The 15,098-nt window shown below is 52.4% G+C and overlaps 31 non-coding genes across 31 annotated transcripts; 6 read left to right on the plus strand and 25 right to left on the minus strand.

Moving 5' to 3' along the window:
* Window positions 1-79: 79 nt before the first annotated feature.
* On the minus strand, window positions 80-152 carry Trnam-cau. Its single transcript has one exon. It is a non-coding gene; the product is annotated as a tRNA-Met (tRNA).
* A 971-nt stretch (window positions 153-1,123) lies between these two features.
* On the plus strand, window positions 1,124-1,195 carry Trnag-ucc. Its single transcript has one exon. It is a non-coding gene; the product is annotated as a tRNA-Gly (tRNA).
* A 275-nt stretch (window positions 1,196-1,470) lies between these two features.
* On the minus strand, window positions 1,471-1,552 carry Trnas-aga. The gene has a single exon. It is a non-coding gene; the product is annotated as a tRNA-Ser (tRNA).
* A 119-nt stretch (window positions 1,553-1,671) lies between these two features.
* On the minus strand, window positions 1,672-1,744 carry Trnak-uuu. Its single transcript has one exon. It is a non-coding gene; the product is annotated as a tRNA-Lys (tRNA).
* Window positions 1,745-2,040: 296 nt separating this feature from the next.
* Window positions 2,041-2,112, minus strand: Trnae-uuc. The gene has a single exon. It is a non-coding gene; the product is annotated as a tRNA-Glu (tRNA).
* A 308-nt stretch (window positions 2,113-2,420) lies between these two features.
* On the minus strand, window positions 2,421-2,493 carry Trnam-cau. Its single transcript has one exon. It is a non-coding gene; the product is annotated as a tRNA-Met (tRNA).
* Window positions 2,494-3,463: 970 nt separating this feature from the next.
* On the plus strand, window positions 3,464-3,535 carry Trnag-ucc. Its single transcript has one exon. It is a non-coding gene; the product is annotated as a tRNA-Gly (tRNA).
* A 275-nt stretch (window positions 3,536-3,810) lies between these two features.
* Window positions 3,811-3,892, minus strand: Trnas-aga. The gene has a single exon. It is a non-coding gene; the product is annotated as a tRNA-Ser (tRNA).
* Window positions 3,893-4,011: 119 nt separating this feature from the next.
* On the minus strand, window positions 4,012-4,084 carry Trnak-uuu. Its single transcript has one exon. It is a non-coding gene; the product is annotated as a tRNA-Lys (tRNA).
* Window positions 4,085-4,380: 296 nt separating this feature from the next.
* Trnae-uuc lies at window positions 4,381-4,452 on the minus strand. Its single transcript has one exon. It is a non-coding gene; the product is annotated as a tRNA-Glu (tRNA).
* Window positions 4,453-4,760: 308 nt separating this feature from the next.
* On the minus strand, window positions 4,761-4,833 carry Trnam-cau. The gene has a single exon. It is a non-coding gene; the product is annotated as a tRNA-Met (tRNA).
* Window positions 4,834-5,804: 971 nt separating this feature from the next.
* Trnag-ucc lies at window positions 5,805-5,876 on the plus strand. The gene has a single exon. It is a non-coding gene; the product is annotated as a tRNA-Gly (tRNA).
* A 275-nt stretch (window positions 5,877-6,151) lies between these two features.
* Trnas-aga lies at window positions 6,152-6,233 on the minus strand. The gene has a single exon. It is a non-coding gene; the product is annotated as a tRNA-Ser (tRNA).
* Window positions 6,234-6,352: 119 nt separating this feature from the next.
* On the minus strand, window positions 6,353-6,425 carry Trnak-uuu. The gene has a single exon. It is a non-coding gene; the product is annotated as a tRNA-Lys (tRNA).
* A 296-nt stretch (window positions 6,426-6,721) lies between these two features.
* On the minus strand, window positions 6,722-6,793 carry Trnae-uuc. The gene has a single exon. It is a non-coding gene; the product is annotated as a tRNA-Glu (tRNA).
* Window positions 6,794-7,101: 308 nt separating this feature from the next.
* Window positions 7,102-7,174, minus strand: Trnam-cau. The gene has a single exon. It is a non-coding gene; the product is annotated as a tRNA-Met (tRNA).
* Window positions 7,175-8,144: 970 nt separating this feature from the next.
* On the plus strand, window positions 8,145-8,216 carry Trnag-ucc. The gene has a single exon. It is a non-coding gene; the product is annotated as a tRNA-Gly (tRNA).
* A 275-nt stretch (window positions 8,217-8,491) lies between these two features.
* Trnas-aga lies at window positions 8,492-8,573 on the minus strand. Its single transcript has one exon. It is a non-coding gene; the product is annotated as a tRNA-Ser (tRNA).
* Window positions 8,574-8,693: 120 nt separating this feature from the next.
* Window positions 8,694-8,766, minus strand: Trnak-uuu. The gene has a single exon. It is a non-coding gene; the product is annotated as a tRNA-Lys (tRNA).
* Window positions 8,767-9,061: 295 nt separating this feature from the next.
* On the minus strand, window positions 9,062-9,133 carry Trnae-uuc. Its single transcript has one exon. It is a non-coding gene; the product is annotated as a tRNA-Glu (tRNA).
* Window positions 9,134-9,441: 308 nt separating this feature from the next.
* Window positions 9,442-9,514, minus strand: Trnam-cau. Its single transcript has one exon. It is a non-coding gene; the product is annotated as a tRNA-Met (tRNA).
* A 972-nt stretch (window positions 9,515-10,486) lies between these two features.
* Window positions 10,487-10,558, plus strand: Trnag-ucc. The gene has a single exon. It is a non-coding gene; the product is annotated as a tRNA-Gly (tRNA).
* A 274-nt stretch (window positions 10,559-10,832) lies between these two features.
* Trnas-aga lies at window positions 10,833-10,914 on the minus strand. The gene has a single exon. It is a non-coding gene; the product is annotated as a tRNA-Ser (tRNA).
* Window positions 10,915-11,033: 119 nt separating this feature from the next.
* Window positions 11,034-11,106, minus strand: Trnak-uuu. The gene has a single exon. It is a non-coding gene; the product is annotated as a tRNA-Lys (tRNA).
* A 296-nt stretch (window positions 11,107-11,402) lies between these two features.
* Trnae-uuc lies at window positions 11,403-11,474 on the minus strand. Its single transcript has one exon. It is a non-coding gene; the product is annotated as a tRNA-Glu (tRNA).
* A 309-nt stretch (window positions 11,475-11,783) lies between these two features.
* Trnam-cau lies at window positions 11,784-11,856 on the minus strand. Its single transcript has one exon. It is a non-coding gene; the product is annotated as a tRNA-Met (tRNA).
* Window positions 11,857-12,825: 969 nt separating this feature from the next.
* On the plus strand, window positions 12,826-12,897 carry Trnag-ucc. Its single transcript has one exon. It is a non-coding gene; the product is annotated as a tRNA-Gly (tRNA).
* Window positions 12,898-13,171: 274 nt separating this feature from the next.
* Trnas-aga lies at window positions 13,172-13,253 on the minus strand. The gene has a single exon. It is a non-coding gene; the product is annotated as a tRNA-Ser (tRNA).
* A 118-nt stretch (window positions 13,254-13,371) lies between these two features.
* On the minus strand, window positions 13,372-13,444 carry Trnak-uuu. Its single transcript has one exon. It is a non-coding gene; the product is annotated as a tRNA-Lys (tRNA).
* A 295-nt stretch (window positions 13,445-13,739) lies between these two features.
* Window positions 13,740-13,811, minus strand: Trnae-uuc. Its single transcript has one exon. It is a non-coding gene; the product is annotated as a tRNA-Glu (tRNA).
* A 308-nt stretch (window positions 13,812-14,119) lies between these two features.
* On the minus strand, window positions 14,120-14,192 carry Trnam-cau. Its single transcript has one exon. It is a non-coding gene; the product is annotated as a tRNA-Met (tRNA).
* Between the last annotated feature and the right edge of the window lie 906 nt (window positions 14,193-15,098).

Below are 15,098 nucleotides of genomic sequence, written 5' to 3' on the forward strand. Positions count from 1 at the left end.
TGGATAACGAACGACAATTAAGTTCGTTCCCTAGCAACAGCAACGCCGTTAATTCAGCCATGATGTACAGCAAATTAAATGCCCCGGGTGAGGATCGAACTCACGACCTTAAGATTATGAGACTTACGCGCTACCTACTGCGCTACCGAGGCACGTTGCAAGTAACGTTACAGAAAACTTGGTAAGTCTCTCATATTAGAGATAGACAGTTCGCGCTTTCTCAAGAATCTGTTGTGTTGCTACACGTGCTTTCCCTACTTGCTAGATTAAACTGCTGCCGCAGCTTTTTCAACGGAACGCAGCACTGCCCGAGGTTACAGTACATCGCCCTTGCGGCACCTGAACACAGCGGCCTGTTGGGACAGGCCGACGTCAGAGTTCAGAAATAGCATGCGACCGTTCAAGTACGGTCTATTGCGTGCTGCGTGTATGGTTCCTCTCACAGCGAATCCTGCTATACATTCCTGAGGCTGACGCAGCTCAGGCGAGGAATCGGCGCGGCAGCATTATAGCGAGAACAGCAGAACGATGCACCGGCCGGGAATCGAACCCGGGCCGTCCGCATGCTAAGCGAGCATTCACCAATTTTTTTTTTTTTTTCTTCTCATTTCTTTCGTTGCATTTGTTGGGGGCGGACGTCCGATGGCGCCCGTTCAAGTTCATCGTTGACTCGGTCTTTTATTACAGAGGGCAGATAACTCTCAGACCGAACACGCTGAGCTATCGTGCCGGCAAGCCTTAAGATTATGAGACTTACGCGCTGCCTACTGCACTACTGAGGCACATGCCATTGAACCAGCGATGCTCGTCGAGCTGCCCGAGCACTTTTCTGCAGGGGAAAGTGGGATTGCCACCCAGCGACGTCGGATACAACCGAAAAAAGTGCTACACACGCGGAGTGCTCCACTACACTGCCTTAAAACGAATGCTCATCTCTATCGTGTGAGTAACCTTGCGGCCGCGGCGACTAGTCTTGCCCAAAGACGCAGCGTGCGTGGAGGCGCTACCCGAATGCGTGTGGATGCGCCCTCCTACCTCGAAAAGCGCCTGCAGCTACTATCACCGTGGGCCGCTGCTGGCGGGCAGGAAGGCGACACAGCGGGGCGTTGCGAGCAGCGGCTGTGCGGTGGTGGTGTAATGGTGAGCATAGTTGCCTTCCAAGCAGTTGATCCGGGTTCGATTCCCGGCCACCGCAAGTGGCGCTAGTTTTTTTCGTATGAGTATGTGAGCCGCGTGCTGTTAAATGAAGGTTTTTTTCGTCGTAGCTCCACGCAGACCATCCTGTAGTATGTCCCGACTTGTCCCGACTTTGCTCGGCTGACGCGAAAGCTGACGCTTGGAATTCGCCCTTATCAAAAGGACAGGCACTATAAACGGCTGTGAGAGGCGAGGTGTGGAGAGGTACCAAAACGACAGGCAATCTGCGAAATTTTCTGCTCGTTGTTCTTAAACAAAAAAAGAAAAATCCGACGCAGTCGGTAGGACTCGAACCTACGCTCCCAGAGGGAATCTGATTTCTAGTCAGACGCCTTAACCACTCGGCCACGACTGCTCGTAACCCAAGTTTCCCTGGGTCTGCGCAGAATGTTGACAGGAAACGAACTCCGTGCACTGATTACGGCAGGGCTACCATCGCTACGAGACGAGCCATTACGGAAACGTTAAAATCTTCGCCCGGACAGGGACTTGAACCCTGGACCCTTAGGTTAAAAGCCTAATGCTCTACCGACTGAGCTATCCGGGCTCACGCTCGTTGTGGATGGAGCGGCTGCAAGCAATGTAAATAACTGGAACGCGTGTGTAGGCGTACTACGGTAATTTCTGGCTTCTGGCGCAACTGGCGACTTCACCGACTTCCCACTGACGCTGGTAGCAGCCCAACAACGGACCAGTGCCTCTTCTCCCTTTATTCCGGTGCCGACAGTAATTGCATCATGTGCCTGTTTTCCCCGATTACGTTCGGTCGAAGCTTCGGAAGGTGGGCGACAAACGACAGTTCGAAGGCCAAAACATGGAGCGTTGTGTGCGCAAAAACTTCCGTTCCGGTACCGGGAACCGAACCCGGGCCTCCTGGGTGAAAGCCAGGTATCCTAGCCACTAGACCACACCGGATTTGCTCGATAAGCGTGAGCTTTTCTCCGTCTCCTCTCGTATTTCGTGCTGAATCTGGACTCAGTGCAGTTCTCCGTTTGCGAGCATATTTGCGCCTACAGACTGGCATGGCGCACAGCCCGAAATTGACTATTCATTATTTTACTCCTAACAAGGGAAGAGAAAGATCAAAGTTGTACGTTGTCATAATTGGAAATAAACGTATTGACGCTGAGGCGTAGACTCCTTATGGATAACGAACGACAATTAAGTTCGTTCCCTAGCAACAGCAACGCCGTTAATTCAGCCATGATGTACAGCAAATTAAATGCCCCGGGTGAGGATCGAACTCACGACCTTAAGATTATGAGACTTACGCGCTACCTACTGCGCTACCGAGGCACGTTGCAAGTAACGTTACAGAAAACTTGGTAAGTCTCTCATATTAGAGATAGACAGTTCGCGCTTTCTCAAGAATCTGTTGTGTTGCTACACGTGCTTTCCCTACTTGCTAGATTAAACTGCTGCCGCAGCTTTTTCAACGGAACGCAGCACTGCCCGAGGTTACAGTACATCGCCCTTGCGGCACCTGAACACAGCGGCCTGTTGGGACAGGCCGACGTCAGAGTTCAGAAATAGCATGCGACCGTTCAAGTACGGTCTATTGCGTGCTGCGTGTATGGTTCCTCTCACAGCGAATCCTGCTATACATTCCTGAGGCTGACGCAGCTCAGGCGAGGAATCGGCGCGGCAGCATTATAGCGAGAACAGCAGAACGATGCACCGGCCGGGAATCGAACCCGGGCCGTCCGCATGCTAAGCGAGCATTCACCAATTTTTTTTTTTTTTTTTCTCATTTCTTTCGTTGCATTTGTTGGGGGCGGACGTCCGATGGCGCCCGTTCAAGTTCATCGTTGACTCGGTCTTTTATTACAGAGGGCAGATAACTCTCAGACCGAACACGCTGAGCTATCGTGCCGGCAAGCCTTAAGATTATGAGACTTACGCGCTGCCTACTGCACTACTGAGGCACATGCCATTGAACCAGCGATGCTCGTCGAGCTGCCCGAGCACTTTTCTGCAGGGGAAAGTGGGATTGCCACCCAGCGACGTCGGATACAACCGAAAAAAGTGCTACACACGCGGAGTGCTCCACTACACTGCCTTAAAACGAATGCTCATCTCTATCGTGTGAGTAACCTTGCGGCCGCGGCGACTAGTCTTGCCCAAAGACGCAGCGTGCGTGGAGGCGCTACCCGAATGCGTGTGGATGCGCCCTCCTACCTCGAAAAGCGCCTGCAGCTACTATCACCGTGGGCCGCTGCTGGCGGGCAGGAAGGCGACACAGCGGGGCGTTGCGAGCAGCGGCTGTGCGGTGGTGGTGTAATGGTGAGCATAGTTGCCTTCCAAGCAGTTGATCCGGGTTCGATTCCCGGCCACCGCAAGTGGCGCTAGTTTTTTTCGTATGAGTATGTGAGCCGCGTGCTGTTAAATGAAGGTTTTTTTCGTCGTAGCTCCACGCAGACCATCCTGTAGTATGTCCCGACTTGTCCCGACTTTGCTCGGCTGACGCGAAAGCTGACGCTTGGAATTCGCCCTTATCAAAAGGACAGGCACTATAAACGGCTGTGAGAGGCGAGGTGTGGAGAGGTACCAAAACGACAGGCAATCTGCGAAATTTTCTGCTCGTTGTTCTTAAACAAAAAAAGAAAAATCCGACGCAGTCGGTAGGACTCGAACCTACGCTCCCAGAGGGAATCTGATTTCTAGTCAGACGCCTTAACCACTCGGCCACGACTGCTCGTAACCCAAGTTTCCCTGGGTCTGCGCAGAATGTTGACAGGAAACGAACTCCGTGCACTGATTACGGCAGGGCTACCATCGCTACGAGACGAGCCATTACGGAAACGTTAAAATCTTCGCCCGGACAGGGACTTGAACCCTGGACCCTTAGGTTAAAAGCCTAATGCTCTACCGACTGAGCTATCCGGGCTCACGCTCGTTGTGGATGGAGCGGCTGCAAGCAATGTAAATAACTGGAACGCGTGTGTAGGCGTACTACGGTAATTTCTGGCTTCTGGCGCAACTGGCGACTTCACCGACTTCCCACTGACGCTGGTAGCAGCCCAACAACGGACCAGTGCCTCTTCTCCCTTTATTCCGGTGCCGACAGTAATTGCATCATGTGCCTGTTTTCCCCGATTACGTTCGGTCGAAGCTTCGGAAGGTGGGCGACAAACGACAGTTCGAAGGCCAAAACATGGAGCGTTGTGTGCGCAAAAACTTCCGTTCCGGTACCGGGAACCGAACCCGGGCCGCCTGGGTGAAAGCCAGGTATCCTAGCCACTAGACCACACCGGATTTGCTCGATAAGCGTGAGCTTTTCTCCGTCTCCTCTCGTATTTCGTGCTGAATCTGGACTCAGTGCAGTTCTCCGTTTGCGAGCATATTTGCGCCTACAGACTGGCATGGCGCACAGCCCGAAATTGACTATTCATTATTTTACTCCTAACAAGGGAAGAGAAAGATCAAAGTTGTACGTTGTCATAATTGGAAATAAACGTATTGACGCTGAGGCGTAGACTCCTTATGGATAACGAACGACAATTAAGTTCGTTCCCTAGCAACAGCAACGCCGTTAATTCAGCCATGATGTACAGCAAATTAAATGCCCCGGGTGAGGATCGAACTCACGACCTTAAGATTATGAGACTTACGCGCTACCTACTGCGCTACCGAGGCACGTTGCAAGTAACGTTACAGAAAACTTGGTAAGTCTCTCATATTAGAGATAGACAGTTCGCGCTTTCTCAAGAATCTGTTGTGTTGCTACACGTGCTTTCCCTACTTGCTAGATTAAACTGCTGCCGCAGCTTTTTCAACGGAACGCAGCACTGCCCGAGGTTACAGTACATCGCCCTTGCGGCACCTGAACACAGCGGCCTGTTGGGACAGGCCGACGTCAGAGTTCAGAAATAGCATGCGACCGTTCAAGTACGGTCTATTGCGTGCTGCGTGTATGGTTCCTCTCACAGCGAATCCTGCTATACATTCCTGAGGCTGACGCAGCTCAGGCGAGGAATCGGCGCGGCAGCATTATAGCGAGAACAGCAGAACGATGCACCGGCCGGGAATCGAACCCGGGCCGTCCGCATGCTAAGCGAGCATTCACCAATTTTTTTTTTTTTTTTTCTCATTTCTTTCGTTGCATTTGTTGGGGGCGGACGTCCGATGGCGCCCGTTCAAGTTCATCGTTGACTCGGTCTTTTATTACAGAGGGCAGATAACTCTCAGACCGAACACGCTGAGCTATCGTGCCGGCAAGCCTTAAGATTATGAGACTTACGCGCTGCCTACTGCACTACTGAGGCACATGCCATTGAACCAGCGATGCTCGTCGAGCTGCCCGAGCACTTTTCTGCAGGGGAAAGTGGGATTGCCACCCAGCGACGTCGGATACAACCGAAAAAAGTGCTACACACGCGGAGTGCTCCACTACACTGCCTTAAAACGAATGCTCATCTCTATCGTGTGAGTAACCTTGCGGCCGCGGCGACTAGTCTTGCCCAAAGACGCAGCGTGCGTGGAGGCGCTACCCGAATGCGTGTGGATGCGCCCTCCTACCTCGAAAAGCGCCTGCAGCTACTATCACCGTGGGCCGCTGCTGGCGGGCAGGAAGGCGACACAGCGGGGGCGTTGCGAGCAGCGGCTGTGCGGTGGTGGTGTAATGGTGAGCATAGTTGCCTTCCAAGCAGTTGATCCGGGTTCGATTCCCGGCCACCGCAAGTGGCGCTAGTTTTTTTCGTATGAGTATGTGAGCCGCGTGCTGTTAAATGAAGGTTTTTTTCGTCGTAGCTCCACGCAGACCATCCTGTAGTATGTCCCGACTTGTCCCGACTTTGCTCGGCTGACGCGAAAGCTGACGCTTGGAATTCGCCCTTATCAAAAGGACAGGCACTATAAACGGCTGTGAGAGGCGAGGTGTGGAGAGGTACCAAAACGACAGGCAATCTGCGAAATTTTCTGCTCGTTGTTCTTAAACAAAAAAAGAAAAATCCGACGCAGTCGGTAGGACTCGAACCTACGCTCCCAGAGGGAATCTGATTTCTAGTCAGACGCCTTAACCACTCGGCCACGACTGCTCGTAACCCAAGTTTCCCTGGGTCTGCGCAGAATGTTGACAGGAAACGAACTCCGTGCACTGATTACGGCAGGGCTACCATCGCTACGAGACGAGCCATTACGGAAACGTTAAAATCTTCGCCCGGACAGGGACTTGAACCCTGGACCCTTAGGTTAAAAGCCTAATGCTCTACCGACTGAGCTATCCGGGCTCACGCTCGTTGTGGATGGAGCGGCTGCAAGCAATGTAAATAACTGGAACGCGTGTGTAGGCGTACTACGGTAATTTCTGGCTTCTGGCGCAACTGGCGACTTCACCGACTTCCCACTGACGCTGGTAGCAGCCCAACAACGGACCAGTGCCTCTTCTCCCTTTATTCCGGTGCCGACAGTAATTGCATCATGTGCCTGTTTTCCCCGATTACGTTCGGTCGAAGCTTCGGAAGGTGGGCGACAAACGACAGTTCGAAGGCCAAAACATGGAGCGTTGTGTGCGCAAAAACTTCCGTTCCGGTACCGGGAACCGAACCCGGGCCTCCTGGGTGAAAGCCAGGTATCCTAGCCACTAGACCACACCGGATTTGCTCGATAAGCGTGAGCTTTTCTCCGTCTCCTCTCGTATTTCGTGCTGAATCTGGACTCAGTGCAGTTCTCCGTTTGCGAGCATATTTGCGCCTACAGACTGGCATGGCGCACAGCCCGAAATTGACTATTCATTATTTTACTCCTAACAAGGGAAGAGAAAGATCAAAGTTGTACGTTGTCATAATTGGAAATAAACGTATTGACGCTGAGGCGTAGACTCCTTATGGATAACGAACGACAATTAAGTTCGTTCCCTAGCAACAGCAACGCCGTTAATTCAGCCATGATGTACAGCAAATTAAATGCCCCGGGTGAGGATCGAACTCACGACCTTAAGATTATGAGACTTACGCGCTACCTACTGCGCTACCGAGGCACGTTGCAAGTAACGTTACAGAAAACTTGGTAAGTCTCTCATATTAGAGATAGACAGTTCGCGCTTTCTCAAGAATCTGTTGTGTTGCTACACGTGCTTTCCCTACTTGCTAGATTAAACTGCTGCCGCAGCTTTTTCAACGGAACGCAGCACTGCCCGAGGTTACAGTACATCGCCCTTGCGGCACCTGAACACAGCGGCCTGTTGGGACAGGCCGACGTCAGAGTTCAGAAATAGCATGCGACCGTTCAAGTACGGTCTATTGCGTGCTGCGTGTATGGTTCCTCTCACAGCGAATCCTGCTATACATTCCTGAGGCTGACGCAGCTCAGGCGAGGAATCGGCGCGGCAGCATTATAGCGAGAACAGCAGAACGATGCACCGGCCGGGAATCGAACCCGGGCCGTCCGCATGCTAAGCGAGCATTCACCAATTTTTTTTTTTTTTTTTCTCATTTCTTTCGTTGCATTTGTTGGGGGCGGACGTCCGATGGCGCCCGTTCAAGTTCATCGTTGACTCGGTCTTTTATTACAGAGGGCAGATAACTCTCAGACCGAACACGCTGAGCTATCGTGCCGGCAAGCCTTAAGATTATGAGACTTACGCGCTGCCTACTGCACTACTGAGGCACATGCCATTGAACCAGCGATGCTCGTCGAGCTGCCCGAGCACTTTTCTGCAGGGGAAAGTGGGATTGCCACCCAGCGACGTCGGATACAACCGAAAAAAGTGCTACACACGCGGAGTGCTCCACTACACTGCCTTAAAACGAATGCTCATCTCTATCGTGTGAGTAACCTTGCGGCCGCGGCGACTAGTCTTGCCCAAAGACGCAGCGTGCGTGGAGGCGCTACCCGAATGCGTGTGGATGCGCCCTCCTACCTCGAAAAGCGCCTGCAGCTACTATCACCGTGGGCCGCTGCTGGCGGGCAGGAAGGCGACACAGCGGGGCGTTGCGAGCAGCGGCTGTGCGGTGGTGGTGTAATGGTGAGCATAGTTGCCTTCCAAGCAGTTGATCCGGGTTCGATTCCCGGCCACCGCAAGTGGCGCTAGTTTTTTTCGTATGAGTATGTGAGCCGCGTGCTGTTAAATGAAGGTTTTTTTCGTCGTAGCTCCACGCAGACCATCCTGTAGTATGTCCCGACTTGTCCCGACTTTGCTCGGCTGACGCGAAAGCTGACGCTTGGAATTCGCCCTTATCAAAAGGACAGGCACTATAAACGGCTGTGAGAGGCGAGGTGTGGAGAGGTACCAAAACGACAGGCAATCTGCGAAATTTTCTGCTCGTTGTTCTTAAACAAAAAAAGAAAAATCCGACGCAGTCGGTAGGACTCGAACCTACGCTCCCAGAGGGAATCTGATTTCTAGTCAGACGCCTTAACCACTCGGCCACGACTGCTCGTAACCCAAGTTTCCCTGGGTCTGCGCAGAATGTTGACAGGAAACGAACTCCCGTGCACTGATTACGGCAGGGCTACCATCGCTACGAGACGAGCCATTACGGAAACGTTAAAATCTTCGCCCGGACAGGGACTTGAACCCTGGACCCTTAGGTTAAAAGCCTAATGCTCTACCGACTGAGCTATCCGGGCTCACGCTCGTTGTGGATGGAGCGGCTGCAAGCAATGTAAATAACTGGAACGCGTGTGTAGGCGTACTACGGTAATTTCTGGCTTCTGGCGCAACTGGCGACTTCACCGACTTCCCACTGACGCTGGTAGCAGCCCAACAACGGACCAGTGCCTCTTCTCCCTTTATTCCGGTGCCGACAGTAATTGCATCATGTGCCTGTTTTCCCCGATTACGTTCGTCGAAGCTTCGGAAGGTGGGCGACAAACGACAGTTCGAAGGCCAAAACATGGAGCGTTGTGTGCGCAAAAACTTCCGTTCCGGTACCGGGAACCGAACCCGGGCCGCCTGGGTGAAAGCCAGGTATCCTAGCCACTAGACCACACCGGATTTGCTCGATAAGCGTGAGCTTTTCTCCGTCTCCTCTCGTATTTCGTGCTGAATCTGGACTCAGTGCAGTTCTCCGTTTGCGAGCATATTTGCGCCTACAGACTGGCATGGCGCACAGCCCGAAATTGACTATTCATTATTTTACTCCTAACAAGGGAAGAGAAAGATCAAAGTTGTACGTTGTCATAATTGGAAATAAACGTATTGACGCTGAGGCGTAGACTCCTTATGGATAACGAACGACAATTAAGTTCGTTCCCTAGCAACAGCAACGCCGTTAATTCAGCCATGATGTACAGCAAATTAAATGCCCCGGGTGAGGATCGAACTCACGACCTTAAGATTATGAGACTTACGCGCTACCTACTGCGCTACCGAGGCACGTTGCAAGTAACGTTACAGAAAACTTGGTAAGTCTCTCATATTAGAGATAGACAGTTCGCGCTTTCTCAAGAATCTGTTGTGTTGCTACACGTGCTTTCCCTACTTGCTAGATTAAACTGCTGCCGCAGCTTTTTCAAACGGAACGCAGCACTGCCCGAGGTTACAGTACATCGCCCTTGCGGCACCTGAACACAGCGGCCTGTTGGGACAGGCCGACGTCAGAGTTCAGAAATAGCATGCGACCGTTCAAGTACGGTCTATTGCGTGCTGCGTGTATGGTTCCTCTCACAGCGAATCCTGCTATACATTCCTGAGGCTGACGCAGCTCAGGCGAGGAATCGGCGCGGCAGCATTATAGCGAGAACAGCAGAACGATGCACCGGCCGGGAATCGAACCCGGGCCGTCCGCATGCTAAGCGAGCATTCACCAATTTTTTTTTTTTTTTTTTCTCATTTCTTTCGTTGCATTTGTTGGGGGCGGACGTCCGATGGCGCCCGTTCAAGTTCATCGTTGACTCGGTCTTTTATTACAGAGGGCAGATAACTCTCAGACCGAACACGCTGAGCTATCGTGCCGGCAAGCCTTAAGATTATGAGACTTACGCGCTGCCTACTGCACTACTGAGGCACATGCCATTGAACCAGCGATGCTCGTCGAGCTGCCCGAGCACTTTTCTGCAGGGGAAAGTGGGATTGCCACCCAGCGACGTCGGATACAACCGAAAAAAGTGCTACACACGCGGAGTGCTCCACTACACTGCCTTAAAACGAATGCTCATCTCTATCGTGTGAGTAACCTTGCGGCCGCGGCGACTAGTCTTGCCCAAAGACGCAGCGTGCGTGGAGGCGCTACCCGAATGCGTGTGGATGCGCCCTCCTACCTCGAAAAGCGCCTGCAGCTACTATCACCGTGGGCCGCTGCTGGCGGGCAGGAAGGCGACACAGCGGGGCGTTGCGAGCAGCGGCTGTGCGGTGGTGGTGTAATGGTGAGCATAGTTGCCTTCCAAGCAGTTGATCCGGGTTCGATTCCCGGCCACCGCAAGTGGCGCTAGTTTTTTTCGTATGAGTATGTGAGCCGCGTGCTGTTAAATGAAGGTTTTTTTCGTCGTAGCTCCACGCAGACCATCCTGTAGTATGTCCCGACTTGTCCCGACTTTGCTCGGCTGACGCGAAAGCTGACGCTTGGAATTCGCCCTTATCAAAAGGACAGGCACTATAAACGGCTGTGAGAGGCGAGTGTGGAGAGGTACCAAAACGACAGGCAATCTGCGAAATTTTCTGCTCGTTGTTCTTAAACAAAAAAAGAAAAATCCGACGCAGTCGGTAGGACTCGAACCTACGCTCCCAGAGGGAATCTGATTTCTAGTCAGACGCCTTAACCACTCGGCCACGACTGCTCGTAACCCAAGTTTCCCTGGGTCTGCGCAGAATGTTGACAGGAAACGAACTCCGTGCACTGATTACGGCAGGGCTACCATCGCTACGAGACGAGCCATTACGGAAACGTTAAAATCTTCGCCCGGACAGGGACTTGAACCCTGGACCCTTAGGTTAAAAGCCTAATGCTCTACCGACTGAGCTATCCGGGCTCACGCTCGTTGTGGATGGAGCGGCTGCAAGCAATGTAAATAACTGGAACGCGTGTGTAGGCGTACTACGGTAATTTCTGGCTTCTGGCGCAACTGGCGACTTCACCGACTTCCCACTGACGCTGGTAGCAGCCCAACAACGGACCAGTGCCTCTTCTCCCTTTATTCCGGTGCCGACAGTAATTGCATCATGTGCCTGTTTTCCCCGATTACGTTCGGTCGAAGCTTCGGAAGGTGGGCGACAAACGACAGTTCGAAGGCCAAAACATGGAGCGTTGTGTGCGCAAAAACTTCCGTTCCGGTACCGGGAACCGAACCCGGGCCGCCTGGGTGAAAGCCAGGTATCCTAGCCACTAGACCACACCGGATTTGCTCGATAAGCGTGAGCTTTTCTCCGTCTCCTCTCGTATTTCGTGCTGAATCTGGACTCAGTGCAGTTTCTCCGTTTGCGAGCATATTTGCGCCTACAGACTGGCATGGCGCACAGCCCGAAATTGACTATTCATTATTTTACTCCTAACAAGGGAAGAGAAAGATCAAAGTTGTACGTTGTCATAATTGGAAATAAACGTATTGACGCTGAGGCGTAGACTCCTTATGGATAACGAACGACAATTAAGTTCGTTCCCTAGCAACAGCAACGCCGTTAATTCAGCCATGATGTACAGCAAATTAAATGCCCCGGGTGAGGATCGAACTCACGACCTTAAGATTATGAGACTTACGCGCTACCTACTGCGCTACCGAGGCACGTTGCAAGTAACGTTACAGAAAACTTGGTAAGTCTCTCATATTAGAGATAGACAGTTCGCGCTTTCTCAAGAATCTGTTGTGTTGCTACACGTGCTTTCCCTACTTGCTAGATTAAACTGCTGCCGCAGCTTTTTCAACGGAACGCAGCACTGCCCGAGGTTACAGTACATCGCCCTTGCGGCACCTGAACACAGCGGCCTGTTGGGACAGGCCGACGTCAGAGTTCAGAAATAGCATGCGACCGTTCAAGTACGGTCTATTGCGTGCTGCGTGTATGGTTCCTCTCACAGCGAATCCTGCTATACATTCCTGAGGCTGACGCAGCTCAGGCGAGGAATCGGCGCGGCAGCATTATAGCGAGAACAGCAGAACGATGCACCGGCCGGGAATCGAACCCGGGCCGTCCGCATGCTAAGCGAGCATTCACCAATTTTTTTTTTTTTTTTTTCTCATTTCTTTCGTTGCATTGTTGGGGGCGGACGTCCGATGGCGCCCGTTCAAGTTCATCGTTGACTCGGTCTTTTATTACAGAGGGCAGATAACTCTCAGACCGAACACGCTGAGCTATCGTGCCGGCAAGCTTAAGATTATGAGACTTACGCGCTGCCTACTGCACTACTGAGGCACATGCCATTGAACCAGCGATGCTCGTCGAGCTGCCCGAGCACTTTTCTGCAGGGGAAAGTGGGATTGCCACCCAGCGACGTCGGATACAACCGAAAAAAGTGCTACACACGCGGAGTGCTCCACTACACTGCCTTAAAACGAATGCTCATCTCTATCGTGTGAGTAACCTTGCGGCCGCGGCGACTAGTCTTGCCCAAAGACGCAGCGTGCGTGGAGGCGCTACCCGAATGCGTGTGGATGCGCCCTCCTACCTCGAAAAGCGCCTGCAGCTACTATCACCGTGGGCCGCTGCTGGCGGGCAGGAAGGCGACACAGCGGGGCGTTGCGAGCAGCGGCTGTGCGGTGGTGGTGTAATGGTGAGCATAGTTGCCTTCCAAGCAGTTGATCCGGGTTCGATTCCCGGCCACCGCAAGTGGCGCTAGTTTTTTTCGTATGAGTATGTGAGCCGCGTGCTGTTAAATGAAGGTTTTTTTCGTCGTAGCTCCACGCAGACCATCCTGTAGTATGTCCCGACTTGTCCGACTTTGCTCGGCTGACGCGAAAGCTGACGCTTGGAATTCGCCCTTATCAAAAGGACAGGCACTATAAACGGCTGTGAGAGGCGAGGTGTGGAGAGGTACCAAAACGACAGGCAATCTGCGAAATTTTCTGCTCGTTGTTCTTAAACAAAAAAAGAAAAATCCGACGCAGTCGGTAGGACTCGAACCTACGCTCCCAGAGGGAATCTGATTTCTAGTCAGACGCCTTAACCACTCGGCCACGACTGCTCGTAACCCAAGTTTCCTGGGTCTGCGCAGAATGTTGACAGGAAACGAACTCCGTGCACTGATTACGGCAGGGCTACCATCGCTACGAGACGAGCCATTACGGAAACGTTAAAATCTTCGCCCGGACAGGGACTTGAACCCTGGACCCTTAGGTTAAAAGCCTAATGCTCTACCGACTGAGCTATCCGGGCTCACGCTCGTTGTGGATGGAGCGGCTGCAAGCAATGTAAATAACTGGAACGCGTGTGTAGGCGTACTACGGTAATTTCTGGCTTCTGGCGCAACTGGCGACTTCACCGACTTCCCACTGACGCTGGTAGCAGCCCAACAACGGACCAGTGCCTCTTCTCCCTTTATTCCGGTGCCGACAGTAATTGCATCATGTGCCTGTTTCCCCGATTACGTTCGGTCGAAGCTTCGGAAGGTGGGCGACAAACGACAGTTCGAAGGCCAAAACATGGAGCGTTGTGTGCGCAAAAACTTCCGTTCCGGTACCGGGAACCGAACCCGGGCCGCCTGGGTGAAAGCCAGGTATCCTAGCCACTAGACCACACCGGATTTGCTCGATAAGCGTGAGCTTTTCTCCGTCTCCTCTCGTATTTCGTGCTGAATCTGGACTCAGTGCAGTTCTCCGTTTGCGAGCATATTTGCGCCTACAGACTGGCATGGCGCACAGCCCGAAATTGACTATTCATTATTTTACTCCTAACAAGGGAAGAGAAAGATCAAAGTTGTACGTTGTCATAATTGGAAATAAACGTATTGACGCTGAGGCGTAGACTCCTTATGGATAACGAACGACAATTAAGTTCGTTCCCTAGCAACAGCAACGCCGTTAATTCAGCCATGATGTACAGCAAATTAAATGCCCCGGGTGAGGATCGAACTCACGACCTTAAGATTATGAGACTTACGCGCTACCTACTGCGCTACCGAGGCACGTTGCAAGTAACGTTACAGAAAACTTGGTAAGTCTCTCATATTAGAGATAGACAGTTCGCGCTTTCTCAAGAATCTGTTGTGTTGCTACACGTGCTTTCCCTACTTGCTAGATTAAACTGCTGCCGCAGCTTTTTCAACGGAACGCAGCACTGCCCGAGGTTACAGTACATCGCCCTTGCGGCACCTGAACACAGCGGCCTGTTGGGACAGGCCGACGTCAGAGTTCAGAAATAGCATGCGACCGTTCAAGTACGGTCTATTGCGTGCTGCGTGTATGGTTCCTCTCACAGCGAATCCTGCTATACATTCTGAGGCTGACGCAGCTCAGGCGAGGAATCGGCGCGGCAGCATTATAGCGAGAACAGCAGAACGATGCACCGGCCGGGAATCGAACCCGGGCCGTCCGCATGCTAAGCGAGCATTCACCAATTTTTTTTTTTTTTTTTTTCTCATTTCTTTCGTTGCATTTGTTGGGGGCGGACGTCCGATGGCGCCCGTTCAAGTTCATCGTTGACTCGGTCTTTTATTACAAGAGGGCAGATAACTCTCAGACCGAACACGCTGAGCTATCGTGCCGGCAAGCCTTAGATTATGAGACTTACGCGCTGCCTACTGCACTACTGAGGCACATGCCATTGAACCAGCGATGCTCGTCGAGCTGCCCGAGCACTTTTCTGCAGGGGAAAGTGGATTGCCACCCAGCGACGTCGGATACAACCGAAAAAAGTGCTACACACGCGGAGTGCTCCACTACACTGCCTTAAAACGAATGCTCATCTCTATCGTGTGAGTAACCTGCGGCCGCGGCGACTAGTCTTGCCCAAAGACGCAGCGTGCGTGGAGGCGCTACCCGAATGCGTGTGGATGCGCCCTCCTACCTCGAAAAGCGCCTGCAGCTACTAT

This window comes from Schistocerca piceifrons, unplaced genomic scaffold (assembly GCF_021461385.2).
Source record: "Schistocerca piceifrons isolate TAMUIC-IGC-003096 unplaced genomic scaffold, iqSchPice1.1 HiC_scaffold_1040, whole genome shotgun sequence".
Classification (NCBI taxonomy): Eukaryota; Metazoa; Arthropoda; class Insecta; order Orthoptera; family Acrididae; genus Schistocerca; species Schistocerca piceifrons.